Raw genomic sequence first — 17,739 nt, forward strand, 5'->3', positions numbered from 1 at the left:
GGCAGGCAACATCAAACCAGTCAGAAGACTCATGACTAAAAAAAAAAAAACTACATTTAGACTGGCTGGGTTCCAGATCTTCCGAGCATCGACCTATCAGAATATTCCTAATAAAACATTAGTCCTCTTCCTTTAGCTGGTTAACCAATGTATACGTCCGATCATCTGCCACAGAAAGAAATCGCTTCTCATCCCCCCGCTCTCTCTCTCTCTCTCTCTCTCTCTCTCTCTGTGTGTGTGTGTGTGTGTGTGTGTGTGTGTGTGTGTGTGTGTGCGTGTGTGTGTGTGTGTGTGTGTGCGTGTGTGTGCGTGTCTGTGTGTGTCTGTGACCAATCAGCAGCTCTGAATGTCACCGTCCTGTGCCTCTGTCAAAAGTTTATTTTTCTGAGCCAATGAGGGCATCTCTAAAATTACATACTTTTTTTCTGATCACTCCGTTCAGTAGTGTCTCACGGTTTCAGAGGCCCAAAACTGAGGGACCACAATACCTCTTCCAGATGTTTACCTTTAGTGTCCAGGTGCTTTCTGGAAAACAGTCGACTTTCTACCACTGTGCTCAAGAGTGCCTTCCGCCAAAGAAGGGCGAGCGTCTTCACTCCACTTCCTTGCTGTAAAACGTTTTCGCCAGGAGCAAGCGCCAAGGCAATGTTATCCGTGTTCGTTCTGAACAAGACTGGACGCGATACGGCTCTACTACAAAGGAATGGCAGAGGCCCATCAGACAATTGCTCCAGCGCCCCCACGTCGGGCCTTCGGTGAACTGCTTCTGCCGCTGAGGGTGGCAGGTCCGGCTGTACCGGTACAGACAAGCCGCACGGTATTCCTCAGTGCTCGGAACGCTTCCAATGTTTTCTCACTTCTACAAGACATGCAAATTCAAATCAACAGTAAACAAGAGCAAGGCTGCATTAGTAAGTTACCGACAATCACTAGTACTGATGTTTATCATTTTCATCGATGTTAAGATCAAGTGGGTCTTTCATTATGGATTTGCATATATTACGTAACTGTTTCCGGGAAAATGGTCGAGTAACACAACTTTCTACCAAAATCTTAGAAATGAAAACCACGAAACAGAACACACTGAAAACCGGTACAAATTTTACGCTAAATATCTAAAGGCATACTATGAATACTTTGGAAGAATTAGAGATATACACACATACAAGAAATTTCCCAAACTACGTACTTTATCAGTGACGAAACTGACCTGAAACACAAGCCATGCTAAGAAAATTTTATAGAAATTTTCTACAACGACAAAGGATAAACACACTCTTCGAAAAAAATAGCAACATCAAGAAGGATTCGTGCGACATAAACGAAAGCGTATCTCCGTGTTTCTGTATTGAAAAGTATGTCTATTCCAGTTTAGCACCAGTCGCATAGGAGTGGAGCTAGTAGTGCCAGTATAAGTACGCAAATCAGGTTTGCTTTAAATGCACGCTGTAACGGTCGCGAGCGTTATCTACCGTTGATACTGGACGTGGTGAGTTGATGTTAGTCAGTAATGCCTTTAAGGCGACGAAGACGCCATTACCAACACCTCAGTGAATTTGAACGAGGTCGAGTAATACGATACGCTAAGCTGGATGTTCGTTCAACGATACTGGCAGTAATGTGTAGTCACTGTAGTTACTGGCAGCGATGTTCACGAAAATATTCATTCCCAAGAAGACCGAGCCGCGAACGGTTATGCGGCATTATCGAGAGGGAAGACCCTCGTGTTCGGCGTATGGCTCTGGCACATCCTACTGTGGAAGCAAAAATTTGAGCAGTAGCTGACACCGCAGTGACGCAACGAACTGTTACAAACCGCTTAATTCAAGGAAAACTCCGAGGCAGAAGCCCTCTAGCGAGCCAGAAAGCATTCCACCGCCCCCAAACCACTACCATTTGTGGCTTTGATGGTGTCAATCGAGAGTTCATTCGAGGGCAGTGAGGAGGTCTATAGCGTTTTTTGATGAAAATTGGTTCTGCCTCGGTGCCAGTCATAGCCGTGATTTGGTTAGAAGGTGAATCAAGCTGGGGGGCTGCAACCAAACTGTCTGCGTGCTATACGCCTGCACTGGACTTACGGTCTGATGTGCGATTTTGTATGACAGCACAGGCCCTTTCTACATCTACATTTATACTCCGCAAGCCACCGAACGGTGTGTGGCGGAGGGCACTTTACGTGCCACTCTCATTATCTCCCTTTCCTGTTCCAGTCGCGTATGGTTCGCGGGAAGAACGGCTGCCGGAAAGCCTCCGTGCGCGCTCGAATGTCTCTGATTTTACATTCGTGATCTCCTCGGGAGGTATAAGTAGGGGGAAGCAATATATTCGATACCTCATCCAGAAACGCGCCCCCTCGAAACCTGGACAGCAAGCTACACCGCGATGCAGAGCGCCTCTCTTGCAGAGTCTGCCACTTGAGTTTGCTACTAAACATCTCCGTAACGCTATCACGCTTACCAAATAACCCTGCGACGAAACGCGCCGCTCTTCTTTGGATCTTCTCTATCTCCTCTGTCAACCCGACCTGGTACGGATACCACACTGATGAGCAATACTCAAGTATAGGTCGAACGAGTGTTTTGTAAGCCACCTCCTTTGTTGATGGACTACATTTTCTAAGGACTCTCCCAATGAATCTCAACCTGGTACCCGCCTTACCAACAATTAATTTTATATGATCATTCCACTTCAAATCGTTCCGCACGCATACTCCCAGATATTTTACAGAAGTAACTGCTACCAGTGTTTGTTCCGCTGTAATATAATCATACAATAAAGGATCCTCCTTTCTATGTATTTGCAATACATTACATTTGTCTATGTTAAGGGTCAGTTGCCACTCCCTGCACCAAGTGCCTATCCGCTGCAGATCTTCCTGCACTTCGCTGCAATTTTCTAATGCTGCAACTTCTCTGTATAGTACAGCATCATCCGCGAAAAGCCGCATGGAACTTCCGACACTAAGGTTATTGTGGTGTCACCGCCAGACACCACACTTGCTAGGTGGTAGCTTAAATCGGCCGCGGTCCATTTAGTACATGTCGGACCCGCGTGTCGCCACTGTGTGATCGCAGACCGAGCGCCACCACAAGGCAGGTCTCGAGATACGGAATAGCACTCGCCCCAGTTGTACGACGACTTTGCTAGCGACTACACTGACGAAGCCTTCCTCTCATTTGCCGAGAGACAGTTAGAATAGCCTTCAGCTAAGTCCATGGCTACGACCTAGCAAGGCGCCATTAGCCTTACATAGTTTGATAGTTATCGTATGAAATGTCTCATCAAGAACGTTGTAAACCAACAAAGAATAAAAGTTAAGTATTCGAGGAGCTGCATACTTTTCTTATTAGAATTCACTACTTATCCTGTTCCAGAATTCACGCCAGTTGGCGTGTGTGTACGCGTGCCTTTCTTTCGGCTACTTCACTGTGGACTGGCTGCCTTGTCAGTCCACAACAGTTATCCCGACTTCATGGCTATCCCACGCACCCTCCCTGCAAATCTGTGAGTCAGTCTGTTGATTCGAGCAGTTGTGCTGCAGTTCATGAACAGCATTCCAAGGGGTGCTTCCCAATAGGGTAACTCTCACCTACATACCGCTATAGTAACCGAACATGCTCAACAGTGTGTCGACATGTTGCCTTGGTCTGCTCCATTACCAGATCCCTCTCCAGTCGAGCACATACGAAACATCATCGGACAATAACTCCAGCGACATCCACAAACAGCATCAACTGTCCTTGTATTGACCGACCAAGTGCAACAGACATATAACGCTATCGCACAAACTGACATGACACACCTGTACAGCACAACGCATGCACGTTTGTATGCTTGCATTCAACATTATGGCGATTACACCCGTTACTAATGTGCCAGCATTTCACATTCCTAATGGCTTTTCTCGCTGTTACATTAACTTGCTATCTTGCAATGTTAATCACTTAAATATTATGTTACCTATACAAATGTATTCCAGAAATTTCATTACTCTATGTTAATAATTTTTTGTTGTGGCGTTTTTTTTTCTGTCAGTGTACACGAAATCACAGAGAACAGATATAAAAAATTAACCAAATAATATCTATGCAAAAACACATCATCCCTAACTCCTAGGGGTAAAAAAAAAAACAGTAAACATACAGCATCTAATGATCTCGTCAAATTGCTGTCAAACAGTTTTCACGAAAAATTTAATCTTATAAAAAGTACATGATTGTAAATATAAATTATTTCATAACAGAAAGCTCACAGTTGGCCCCTGGATGCCGTATGATCGTCAACTCCACCAAGAAATAAGTAAAATGTAATTTATAAAAACGTCGTTATTGACAACAAGTAAGACTGACTATTCACAGCATCCACATGTGTATTTGTAAATGATATTGTAAGACAAAACAGACAAGCTTGCTGTGCAGAAATCTCTAAATACAAGCAGATAAAGATTACTTTGCAGCTACTGGAACTGACTTCTTATACAATGTTGTATTTCGATGTAGTTAACGCTACAGGCCCTGAGAACAAAAGGAAAAAAAATAAATTAAAAACAGGCACTGTTGTACAATAATCAAAACCGGCCATACGTCTTAACTGGTAAGTTGGTACAATGTGAGACTAACATCAGTGAGACATTCGCTTTAAAGACGCTGTCATACAGGGATCTGAAGGTGTAGATCTATCGTATGTAGCAGGCGTGAAGCGCAAAGGAAAGATATTTTATTTTAGTTGTCACGATAGGGGAAGGGTAAAGAACAGGGAGTAATGTATTATAAAGAGTATTGTGATCGGTCGACGCTCGGAAGATATGAAAATATGAAAGCACTAAGAGGCGCAAAACGCTACATTGCGATGTTTCGCTGTAGAAAACACTCGATCGGAAATCACTTCACTTCGTCTCCATCCCTGACTCCATCTCCAGTTTCAGCATCCGTCTCCATCTTGAGCCGCACCAGATTTCACACTAAGAACCGGCTGAGACGATGTTCTGAGGACTTAGAAATATTTCTGGCAGATCTGCACTTGCCGTTGTCGAGGCCGTTAGTTCACCATTGACTGCTTCTGCAGCCACTTCAACCACTGCCTGGAATACGATCGCGTTATCAAGCTGCAACTGTGAGATGAGCTACAGGAATATTAAAGCATTTTCTATTAATTCGTTTACGCTAAGCCCCACTCTTGACTAGCCTTTTAAAACCAATCCACAGCTGGCCTTCAACTTCGCCCACAGGTGTGACGTTTTCTTCTGTAATGATTTATGTTTCCATTAACATTACTACAATCACTGGGCGCTTCGTCAGTTGACCGCTGCGCGACTATTAATATCTTTTCCCCCCAATATCTTTGTCAGATATGCCAAGGCCATACAATATTAATTTTGTCGTTATTTTGCATTTATTTGTCAATCGCTTTACAAGAATAAATCAAAGTAACTGTAATTCGTTTCTCATTTAATAATTATACGCTTTCCCATTGATTATTTTGGAGGATGACTTTGTCGACACCCGCCAAAAAACGATACCTTGTTAACACCTGCACTCTAGCACGATTTTATCGTCGTCTGCCAGGATTCAATTCACTAAACTGGAGCGTCAACTAACAGAATCGTTTTGAACCCACGTACCCTTACAAGGTGCTTACAGTTACAGTAAGCTGTAGTAGGGATGTTAGCAGCGCAGTAGTGGAACTTGCAGTGGTAGTACTGTCTGACTACTTTAAGGTAAGAGTAATTACTGGGTCGAGGTAGCTGACTGGCTGAACTATGCGAGTTTCTACCAATGAAATACTCTCTACTGGTTCCCACTGTAAATCGTTCACTGGCTAGTTAGCGAGATCTGATAAAGAACGGGCTTTACTAGTTTGTAGAGTACTAGAAATATTTCATAGTGAATTCTGTACTCAGACCAAACACCTATTTTTGATTGTTGATACGTGATTTGTTTTAAGGTCAAATGCTGATATGGTTGTCCCGTATTTCCTAGCAAGTGCTCCCGTTTAGCAAACTCAGAAGCAACTGAGTACGCTGTAATTCCTTATATGTGTTTAGCGCATTCTGAGGGAATCGAATGTTAGCTGTGTTATTTGGAGGGTCTGATCTCAGTGAGAGGACAGTGTACTGCGTCGTTTGTGTAGAGAATGGATCTAAGCAAAGTGTCTGATTAAACAGGCTCTAGCTAATTTCGGAATAAAACTACATATTGGTCGTAGGGTGTTGATCACCCGTTAGCCTACTAGATCTTTCCGGTAACGTTAAGTAGTTACTCATTGTATCCAATTACGCAGCCACTTCATAGTATCACCATTACTTACAGCTCTGAAGCATCGAGTGACCATTAAATTAGGTAAAGATAGTGGAGACGATTTGTCAATACTTGAATAGGCGTAAATTTTGTTGGAATTGTATAACTTCAGGGCCAAAGTGGTGGTGGCACGCAGTTTTTTTGCTTGTGTTTTTTGTGAATTTTAAGTAGCTATTCTGGGGTACAGAGAACTGCTGGCACTCGTCCACTGGCGTCGATTTTTCTATGTGTTAGTTAAAGTCGAAATAAAGCCTTGGTACGTCGATTAAAAACGACAGTTATCTAATATTACTTGAAAATTAATGAAAAATTTCCCTCAAAGTAACCTGAGTTCCGAAAGGAAAATAGTAATAAAATTAATTTATAGAGACGAAACTATCAGAAGTATGTAAGAGAGGTTTTAATACAAAAATATAATTGGTTTGCTACTAGCTACTGGAACGAAAGAAACGAAGTTCAGAGACAGAGTGATTTAGCATTATGTCTTACCTGATGATATTATTTGAGCAGAATTTCATGCAAAATTAAAATAACTAAAGAAGGAAACATTATCCTTACAGGTTGTTAATATCTAAAGAACTTCATAGTACAATACTCGTGAATCGCAAATGTAGGAAGTAAAGCAGAGATTTCTTTTATGCCGAAACAAAACAGAGATAAAGGATGTCAAAAAGTTGCATCGCTGACTTAGTATTCAAATATCTCATTGGTTTAAAATGGTCGGCGTTGGGTCGGCGTTAATTCACAGTCTAAAAGATACTGGGCCGTTATGTATTACAATGTATTGTAACTAAAGGAAATTCCTTAAGCGGTAGGTCTGCTCAGGATGAACTAATTTTGAATGGTAGGTGGTTATTGGAGTTATATTTAATTAGAGAGAGATACAATTACGTAGCGTGAGCTTCACGGATGCAAGGATATAACGACTATTGAGCTGCTCATTGAGATGTACCTTCTTATACAGTCTCATTCAAAGAAAATATCAACAGCAATGATGATAAATTTAACCTGTTATCAGTCTAAATAAATTGGATTTTATATTTAATTATGGAGATTTATAATTACGTAACGTGAGGTTCATGGAATGCAAAGATATAACAACTGTTGAACTGTGCATTAAGCTTCTCCATATAATTTTATTCGAATAAAATGTCAATAGAAATTATGATAAATTTTAATCTGTTATCATTCTAAATAAATCACGTAAGGATACGTCTTGATAAAACAAGAGTTGAGATCATTCATGAATAATTTTGTTGATTACAACTAGTTGATAATACGTAGTCAGTATTTTATGTTGTATCGTATTATATCTATACAGGCTGCTTGCCACTGCGTGTTGCTTTGTAGAGCACGAAAGCAAAGGTTTGGCAGTATTATATCATTCTGTAAAAAACGTATAACAGCTAGGAGCTTTCAGTTCACTAACGTCAACTGGCACTAGTGTTCAATAGGCACTTCAGTTGCGGTACTATTCGTAATTGCTTGTACGAAATTTAAATTAAATAACAATTAATCTTGTACTTCACATACGTATGCACGTCGTAAATGTCGTTTTCTGACTCAGGTTGTGAAGCATCGTTCGCTACCAGGCTACACCTCTTGTAAAACATACAAGAAGTGCCAACTCTGCCAGGATTGTATGATTAGTCACGTTACAGGAATTGGCGATCCTGCGATACCGGTGCATAAAGTAACGATTGTTTGAGCTGGAATTATTACAACGATCGGCAGACGGGATTCACTGTCCTGTACATCAAGAAGTACTTTGTGCTAAATTTGCAGCCATTCAACACTTGAATGAACGGGTAGTATTAATAGTAAAACTCCTGAAGTTGCACCTATTATTCCAATGCCTGCTGCGACAGTTTTCAATCGAAATGAACGAAGAGTATGGAGATTATGTATTATTGCAAAGTTCATTGGTTAGGTCTAGTGGCATTCCTGGAAAGATTTTTCGTTTTAAAACCCGCTATTGTTGAATTGATGAAGGAAAAGGGGATGCAGGAACGAAATTTAAAACATCTGGAATGGATTGCAGACTTCGCATATTAAGTGGACTTCACTGCACACTGTAAGGCACTACAAGGTGAAAAACAACTTATTTCTTATATGACGGGGATGCATTTGAAAGGAAAATCACGTTATATTAGAAACACATTCTGACAAAGACAGTCTAGTTCCCTAAGCTCACTGGCGTTAAAGAAAGCGCGAGTTTGAATAATTCATTGAGGCTTTGCAAGAATTGAAAGAATAGTTTTATAAAGGTTTTGAGGACACTGTCAGTCTCACATCTCTTTTCGAGCTGTTTTCGAGACTGCTTCCTGTTTGAGTTGAAAGCGCCCAGTGCATATGTAGACGTGACTAACTGACCTGCAAGGTAATTCCAGTTTCAGTCACAAATACGTTAAAACTGACCAGAACAACTGAACTGCTTTCCTCAGGCCGATTTTCTAAGTCTCCATAATGAGGTTGCAGAAGTGTTACAATATTTCGATCGACAAATTTGTGTGAAAGACCTTTTTCCGGTTGTGGAACTAAATAAGTCACGATTACATGCCAACTTGAGTACAACTCTTTGAAATTGTCTGCGTCTGTCTGTATGCTGACAGTTTGTACCAGATAAAAATTATATTATGTATTCATCGCGACAAAGATAGTTAATTAGTACTGAAGGTGGTCTGGCGTAACCACAAGCGCCGGAACGAAGAGGAAGAACGCAAGATCAGAGAAGGTGGTGAGGCGACGTCAGCCAGTAGTCCGCTGACAAGGTCAGCGAGCGACCTCTACGAGAACTGAATATAAGCGGCGCTCCTGCCACCCTCCCCCAAACATCAGTGGACAACATACGCAGAGTACTAGCAGGACCTAGCAGAGAGTGCTACGATATCAGTCCACAAACTGTGTGACAACTTGCATGAATATTGTACATAGCAAAGGACTCTGATTTACATTGAATGTCGCGCATCGCTTGCAACACCCTTGTAACTCACAAAGTTAGGTATTGTCAACCTGCATTATTGAAATTAAACTATTAATGTTATTTGCTTGAATTATTGCACAGCACTCTGAGAACGCAGCATTCTTTAGGCACCCTAGATGAGGCAAGAGGGCAAGACCCCACAGAAGGCTTGTTTCGTTTTTGATCTACGTCGTTGAGAAACGTGATATACAGGGTGGTCGATTGATAGTGACCGAGCCTAATAACTCATGAAATGAGCATCAAACGAAGAAACTACAAAGAATGAAACTTGTCTAGCTTGAAGGGGGAAACCAGATGGCGCTATGGTTGGCCCGCTAGATGGCGCTGCCATAGGTCAAACGGATATCAACTGCGTTTTTTAAAGTAGGAACCCCCTTTTTTTATTACATATTCGTGTAGTGCGTAAAGAAATATGAATGTTTTAGTTGGACCACTTTTTTCGTCCTTGTGATAGATGGCGCTGTAATAGTCACAAACGTATAAGTACGTGGTATCACGTATCATTCCGCCAATGCGCGCGATATTTGCTTCGTGATACATTACCCGTGTTAAAATGGACTGTTTACCAATTGCGGAAAAGGTCGATATCGTGTTGATGTATGGCTGTTGTGATCAAAATGCCCAACGGGCGTGTGCTATGTATGCTGCTCGGTATCCTGGACGACATCATCCAAGTGTCCGGACCGTTCGCCGCACAGTTACGTTATTTAAGGAAACAGGAAGTTTTCAGCCACACGTGCAACGTCAACCACGACTTGAAACAAATGTTGATGCCCAAGTAAGTGTTTCACTTGCTGTCGCGGCTAATCCGCACACCAGTAGCAGACAAATTGCGCGAGAATCGAGATGTTGAGAATGCTGCACTAACATCAGTTGCACCCGTACCATATTTATATGCACCAGGAATTGCATGGCGACGACTTTTAACGTCGTGTACAGTTCTGCCACTCGGCACAAGAGAAATTACGGGACGATGACAGATTTTTTGCACACGTCCTATTTAGCAACGAAGCGTCATTCACCAACAGTGGTAACGTAAACCGGCATAATATGCACTATTGGGCAACGGAAAATTCACGATGGCTGCGACAAGTGGAACATCAGCGACCTTGGCGGGTTAATGTATGGTGCGGCATTATGGGAGGAAGGACAACTGGCCCCCATTTTATCGATGGCAATCTAAATGGTGCAATGCTTGCTGATTTCCTACGTAATGTTCTACCGATGTTACTACAAGATGTTTCACTGCATGACAGAATGGCGATGTACTTCCAACATGATGGATGTCCGGCACATAGCTCGCGTGCGGTTGAAGCGGTATTGAATAGCATATTTCATGACAGGTGGATTGGTCGTCGAAGCGCCATACCATGGCCCGCACGTTCACCGGATCTGACGTCCCCGGATTTCTATAAAAATGGGGGTTCCTATTTTAAAAAACGCAGTTGATATCCGTTTGACCTATGGCAGCGCCATCTAGCGGGCCAACCATAGCGCTATCAGGTTTCCCCCTTCAAGCTAGACGAGTTTCGGTCTTTGTAGTTTTTTCGTTTGACACTTATTTCGTGAGATATTTGGCCCGGTCACGTTCAATGGACCACCCTGTATTAAACCAAGTCTCATGCAGTTCGACTGCACTGCCATTTAAATGCGTCGCGTACGCTGTTTTCCCTCTTCCCATTCTCCCCCTCTCAGATAACGTAGCGTGGCGATGCGGGAAATGTGAAGGAAGGTTCAGAGATTTGGCACTCGGGCTCGTGTGTGGTGGCATGCGAGGTGAAATTTTGGTCATCTCTGCTCTAAGCAAAATCGGCCGTCAGGAACAGCCAGCTACAATGAACGTCCTGCTGCGAAGTACACGAACCGACAAGGATTATGTATATGGAAAAGTGAAAGAAAGCTCCGAAGTTATTTTTTCATTTTTTTTACTATTGTGTCAAATGTTAAATCGTTTCCAATCTAAAGTGTTGCATTTGCTGTGCTAATTCATAAGATAATAAAAAAGTTAAATAATTGTCGTGACGTTACAGTAGAGACTGTGTCGACCCTTTGCAGGGTCCCTTTAGACATATCACGGCATGTATGGCACTATGACGAGAGGAACGTGTTGAGAACCCAACAAGTAGATAGGAAATGCCGCTAGTCCTTCATTTTTTCTTCATTTGACAATTTGTAACTTCCCCAGATGGTATTTTGTTAAAGAGGTATTTCATACAGGAATATTTGCCAATGAAGTAGGAGAAATACCATCGTTCTCCTTCAACAAATCTTAATAACATAAAATAGCTGCTGAATCTGAGTACTTCCCCTTCAACAGAATACGATTAAAGTTCAGCGTACTACAAAATATAACAGATCAGTTACAAAAATCGGTGGACCTTTAGGAATTCCTGAAGCCAAAATGGTGCTTAAATTTCTGAATTTTATTCCAATACTAAAGGAGAATTAATCAGCCACACTTTTAAATTTTATTGTAAAAATTAATTACTACTACAACTCCGGAAAAATGTCTTAATAAATAACATACAGAACAATGTTTCCATATTACAACACAGGTGCTCTACAAATTGCAAATTCGCAGCCACCTTAACATATATGAAAAAAATTAAATCTAGTGAAAACCAATTTTTGAAATTATATCAGACTTGCTGTTAATTATTTTCAATTAAATCTGCAACGAATTGTGCAAAACATTATGTGAGTCATACACGAAACAATCTGATGATGTGTTACTGTGCAATTTCTCGCAGAAAATGACGTAGCGTTACTGCGTGCAGTCCCATACACATTGTGTTTGGGACTCATTAACGCCTTCGTAGTGCATATGAAGCCGTACTTTTCTCCTCAAAGATCGACTTGCACATACTGTGCACATTTTATAGTCAAACGTGTAACGTTTCCTAGGTAACGGTAAGTAACTTAAAGCGGACTGAAATCCACAAAATGAATTACTTCATTAGGCATTTATTCACACTTTGAGGTCAAAAACGACAGACCTAGGCGGGATTATTGATAGAACTGCTAGTGAAGTGAGAGAAATAAAGTATTGTAACATGTCACCTGCGTCTGACCACTTAACATCTGTCTTCTGTATTGGTGGAAAACCTCCAAATTTGCACTTACATTTTGAAAGATTTCTCATGTTATTACAGTATTGTAAGGAGCGTTTAAATGAGAAACGAGCCGGAGGCATAATTACAGAAACCAGTACCTTTATGTTAGAAGTATTGACCCTGGCTGTTGAGACACTTGTCCCACTGTGACACACTGCGGTGAATGGCTGTCTCACAAAATTTCCGGGGCAGCGATGTAAACCAGTTCCGCACGTAAAGCTGGAAGTCGTCGTCCGAGTGATGTTCAAATGTTCAAACGTGTGTGAAATCCTATGGGACTTAACTGCTAAGGTCATCAGTCCTTGAGATTATACACTACTTAACCTAAATTATCCTAAGGACAAGCACACACACCCGTGCCCGAGGGAGGACTCGAACCTCCGTCGGGACCATCCATTCAGTCCACGACTGCAGCGTCCTAGACCGATTGGCCAATCCCACGCTTCTCGTCCGAGTGAATCGAAAAGGTTCTGCTGACGTTCGTCTTTGATCAAGATGGCCCCCCTTCTGATTCACTGCCTGCAGCACGGGACAACAGTGATTGCCCACCGTTACTCGCAAATCTTGACCACCCTTCGTCGAGCGATCAAATCAAAACGACCAGGCAATCTCACCTGTGGGGTCATTCTGCTCCAAGACAATGCAAAGCCTCATACGGCCAACACAGTCGCGGCACTCCTGCAGAAATTCAAGTGGGAGGTTCTCGAATGGTTCAAATGGCTCTAAACACTATGGAACTTAACATCTGAGGTCATCAGTCCCCTAGACTTAGCACTACTTAAACCTAACTAACCTAAGGACATCACACACATCCATGTCCGAGGCAGGATTCGAACCAGCGACTGTAGCACCAGCGCGGTTCAGGACTGAAGCGCCTAGAACCGCTCGGCCACACCGGCCCGCTGGAGGTTCTCGGCTACGCTCCATACAGTCTGGACCTCTCTCCCTGTGATTACGCCATTTTTGGTTCCCTTAAAAAGGCTGTGAGGGGCAAACGATTCACCTCGGACGACGACGTCCAGCTGTACGTGCGGAACTGGTTAACACCGCAGCCATTCACTGCCTTATGTCACAATGGGACGCCGACCGCGGTGGTCTAGCGGTTCAGGCGCTCAGTCCGGAACCGCGGGACTGCTACGGTCGCAGGTTCGAATCCTGCCTCGGGCATGGATGTGTGTGATGTCCTTAGGTTCGTTAGGTTTAAGTAGTTCTAAGTTCTGGGGGACTGATGACCACAGATGTTAAGTCCCATAGTGCTCAGAGCCATTTGAACCATCACAATGGGACAAGTGTCTCAACAGCCAGGTTCAATACTTCTGACCTACAGGTACTGGATTCTGTAATTATGCCTCCGGCTCGTTTCTTTTTTGACGCCCTTTGTACACGATGCAAATGACGCCTATTTAACGTCAGTTACAGTGATGTGATGCAGCATAAAGTTTCGTATCATTTCTGTTTACGTATGTTGACGGAATAAAAAATATACTTGTAGGAGTGACAGTTAACAAGTTTTGTTTTACGTTCGTGCATCCTGTTCAGTGCGAGACCTGATATGCTTAGTAACATAAAGATTGATTCAAAATGGACGTTACACTTAGTGCTTCTATTCTAAGTTGTGGAGCTCTGCCTATCGGTGTTAGCAGCCTGTTCGTTTTCCGTCCCCTCGGACCTGGAAATACAACGATTCTAAGACTATCCAGATGTAGCGCCAACTAAATGGACCTATGGCCCAATTCACACAGAAATGGCGTGGCGCTGACGCCTACCGGGGTGCGAGTCAGTGACGTGTGGCAGACGTGACGCGAGCAATTCATACTGTAGTGGCGCTGTCAGGGAGACGGGGGAAGGTCGCGCTACGAATGGAGCAGAGTATGCCTTCACCAGACAAAGATAGCGATGCATTCGATCCATTGGATCTTTTGTACCTCGTAAATGTTGAGCAGCGAAGAATCTATTGGGTGCATCTGTAATTGTTGAAGAAGGGAAAGACATATGGCATATTCGACATAATGAAGGAACTGAACATATCCTCCAACTTCTACAGCATTTTTACAGAATATCTCAAACGTGTTCCTATGTTGAGCCAGACAAAGTAATGGACAGCAATCGCAGAAAAACAACGAAACTAGAATGTTTAGATCATTATTCCTATTGTTCATATGATTTTCCTTTTAACAAAATTAAGACATTCCGTAAATATTTCGCTCCTGTAGACCAGAAATTCCTCGCTGCAGGGCTTACTTTCCTACCGTATTATAGTGATTTTGTCCTCAAGGAGAGTAACGAAACATCCTTTCGCTCAGAACACTGGATTCCAGTCACTGCTAGTGCAAAGAACAATGGATTCCTTCTGGGAAGAAAGAACCTGAGGATTTCAGGGATCTTAGTGCATTAGACCACGGGTTGCACAGAGGCTCATTCAAAATAGCTGTGTGTGGCTACACAGGTCCTCTGACGATCCTACTACACTAAGAGAAAGGAAAAGCCATAACATCCAGCAACCGTGGATTTTTGAAAGCGTTGTGAAGAGGCCGAGAGGTGCTGGAAAAAGAAATCTGCCGTTGGACACATTACAGTTTTCCCTACCTAGTGTAATAAAATTCTGACACTTAAAAACAATTGCTAACAAGAAAGCCTTACTTGACATATGACAGCGTAACCCAGCTGATAAACGGGACTCCTATGAGCAATCCCCATTTGCATAGTTTATTTGCGTGTTTGCCTGGCAAAACCCATTGACTGAGAACAGAAAATGTAGTTCTGATCATTCATGTTTACGTTTTTTGACGCACAAGGGATGACTTTAAATTAATAAGAACAGCAACGCGCCACTTCGCCGTCTCCGCCATGCGTCCCTTCAGTGCGCCACTCGTGACGATAAACGGACGTTGGGTTTGGTTGATTTGGGGGGAGGAAACTAAACTGCGAGGTCATCGGGCTCATCGGATTAGGGAATGATGGGGAAGGAAGTCGGCCTTCCCTTTCAAAGGAAACATCCCGGCATTTGCCTGCAGCGATTTAGGGAACACACGGAAAACCTAAATCAGAATGACCGGACGCCGGATTGAACCGTCGTCCTCCAGAATCCGAGTCCAGTGTGCTAACCACTGCGGCACCTCGCTCGGTAAGCGGAACTGGTGCGGACCACGAAGCGATGAGTCCGCGCCACGCTATCTTTGTGGATTGGGTCTACGATCAATCCCCTGAGAGTGCGCACGGACTAATAGTGTAGCCCTGACAAAATATTCGTCTACCTGCATGTACTCCAAGTTAAAATTCGTAACTGCTCACAACAGGAGGGTTTTTTCAAAATTCTAAAATACGCACTCTTTCAAAATTCAGATTTTTGTAGCTACAAATCAAGCTTGTAGCCATGCATGACCCGTTGAAAAGAAATTTTACTGCTGTCATAGGGTATTGGAAACATGAGTTTTTCCAAAACTCGATATTTGCTCTAAACTGGTTAAAGCAAAAGTCTAAAACGCAGACTGTGCTTCGCTTCTGAGAGAATTAAGGGAAGAATGTAGAACGTCAATAACAACCTAGGACCTCACTGTCAATGATAATGGAAGAGAGTTTTCTGCATATATATTAGCATAAACTGTAGGCAAGCACTTTCCGCCAGAACCAACAATAGAAATAAATTGTTGGTTTCCGCAACAACATTAACTCCTGATTGTTGCTCAGTGAAAGCATCCAAGAAGTCCAACAAGAACAATAAATTTGACGGCGTAGCTTTGACAATACCAGCCGCTCGTGCTTGCGAAACGTCCGAAAAATTATCAAACAAATGTCGGCTGAAGAATCGGACATAGAAGCTAACAGGAAGCTTGCCATGTGAATAGTTTAAACAAAACAGAACAAGATGAATTATTACTAAAATGTATGATAATCACGTCGCCAAAACGCAGGAATATCAAGAAAGAAAAAAAAAGGAAATATACTATTTGAATAAAGCAAAGCATAGGGAAAAAAGATGGTGTAGAAAGAGCCACTATTCAGGGAAAAAGTCCAAAATTCACCATCCGACCTGACTACAATCAAAAAGGAACAAAATCAGGAGAAAAAGAATTAATTAATAACGAAACACAGGTTGCATAAACCTCATTCAAAAATATTCTGTGCAATAACGGAGGCAAATCCGAATGTAGTTGAACTATATTCTGATATAGGAGAGCATCATCCAGTTCCAAAGCCCTCCATTTTGTTCAAGACAGGTTGGATATACGGTTTGTACATTATGGTTCATTCCCGAACAGAGACGAAGGGAAACATTCTCTTTAATACTCAGCTTGAAACAGAAGGGCCGAAAGTATGCAGCCAAGGGGCCTGTGCTCTACTGGATTTTCTCAGAACCCCCGAGGCATCCCAGCCAGAAAATGATTCAAATGAAATTAATTTATTTTCTGATTACTGTAACAGTCAAAATAAGGATACAGTGATCATGTGCCCACTAATGTCACTAGTGGAAGAAAGCAGAAAATTCAGTGAGCAAAAACATTACTTCCCTACTCACAATCGCAAATACATGCCATCCAGAGTGGAAACAGACTACAGGAAAAAAGGAAGATACTCTTTCACTGACCGAATACTAATCAAGTGCTGGAACATAAGGGCATCGTTAAGATATTAAATAAAGACTGAGAAGCGAAGGATCTCAAATTCAGTGTAAGAAACCTTTCAAAATAACTGCCCGGCGAGTGCTGGCTTATGAAAAGTGTAAGACGAAGATATTGTCGGTATCGGACACTTATAGTGGAAGACTCGTAGAGGTCTAGGTACGGAAATTCAAAAACTGCAGCCAGAAAATGAGGAAATGGTCACCTTGGAAATGAACGGCATCCTCAGCTAGGAAAAGGAAAACGATTCCTTAAAACCTATGAGGCATTTTAACGTACCAGAAGAAGCGAAAGAATTTTATAAGGACATTGTTAAAGTGATCAATAGATTTCCGGTTTAATATTGTTTTAGCCAGTATTTGGTGTTGTTAATTCAATAACGCTTGTTATTTAACTCCTCTACTTGTCAAACGTTTATGGAACTGAAAGATACTGTGTTACATTGAAGAATATGATTCTATTTCTATGGTAATGAAAAATAAAGTTGTTTTCTTTGAAACTAACGTTAAAGATACGAAAACAGAAAAAAATAACTTTGAACGCGTATATTAACAAAACTCTTTAACTTCCATCTTTGCATTTATCGACTTTTGAAAAAATACAGAATCTTTACCATTCCGTGACACAAAAAATGAAAATTTTAGAAAAGTCAAACACACAGTCGGAATGGTACCTACAAAGGCAGTAAAATGTTAAATTATCTCGTTTATGTAGTTACTGTTTCGATA

Source organism: Schistocerca americana, chromosome 4, assembly GCF_021461395.2.
Source record: "Schistocerca americana isolate TAMUIC-IGC-003095 chromosome 4, iqSchAmer2.1, whole genome shotgun sequence".
NCBI classification, from domain to species: domain Eukaryota; kingdom Metazoa; phylum Arthropoda; class Insecta; order Orthoptera; family Acrididae; genus Schistocerca; species Schistocerca americana.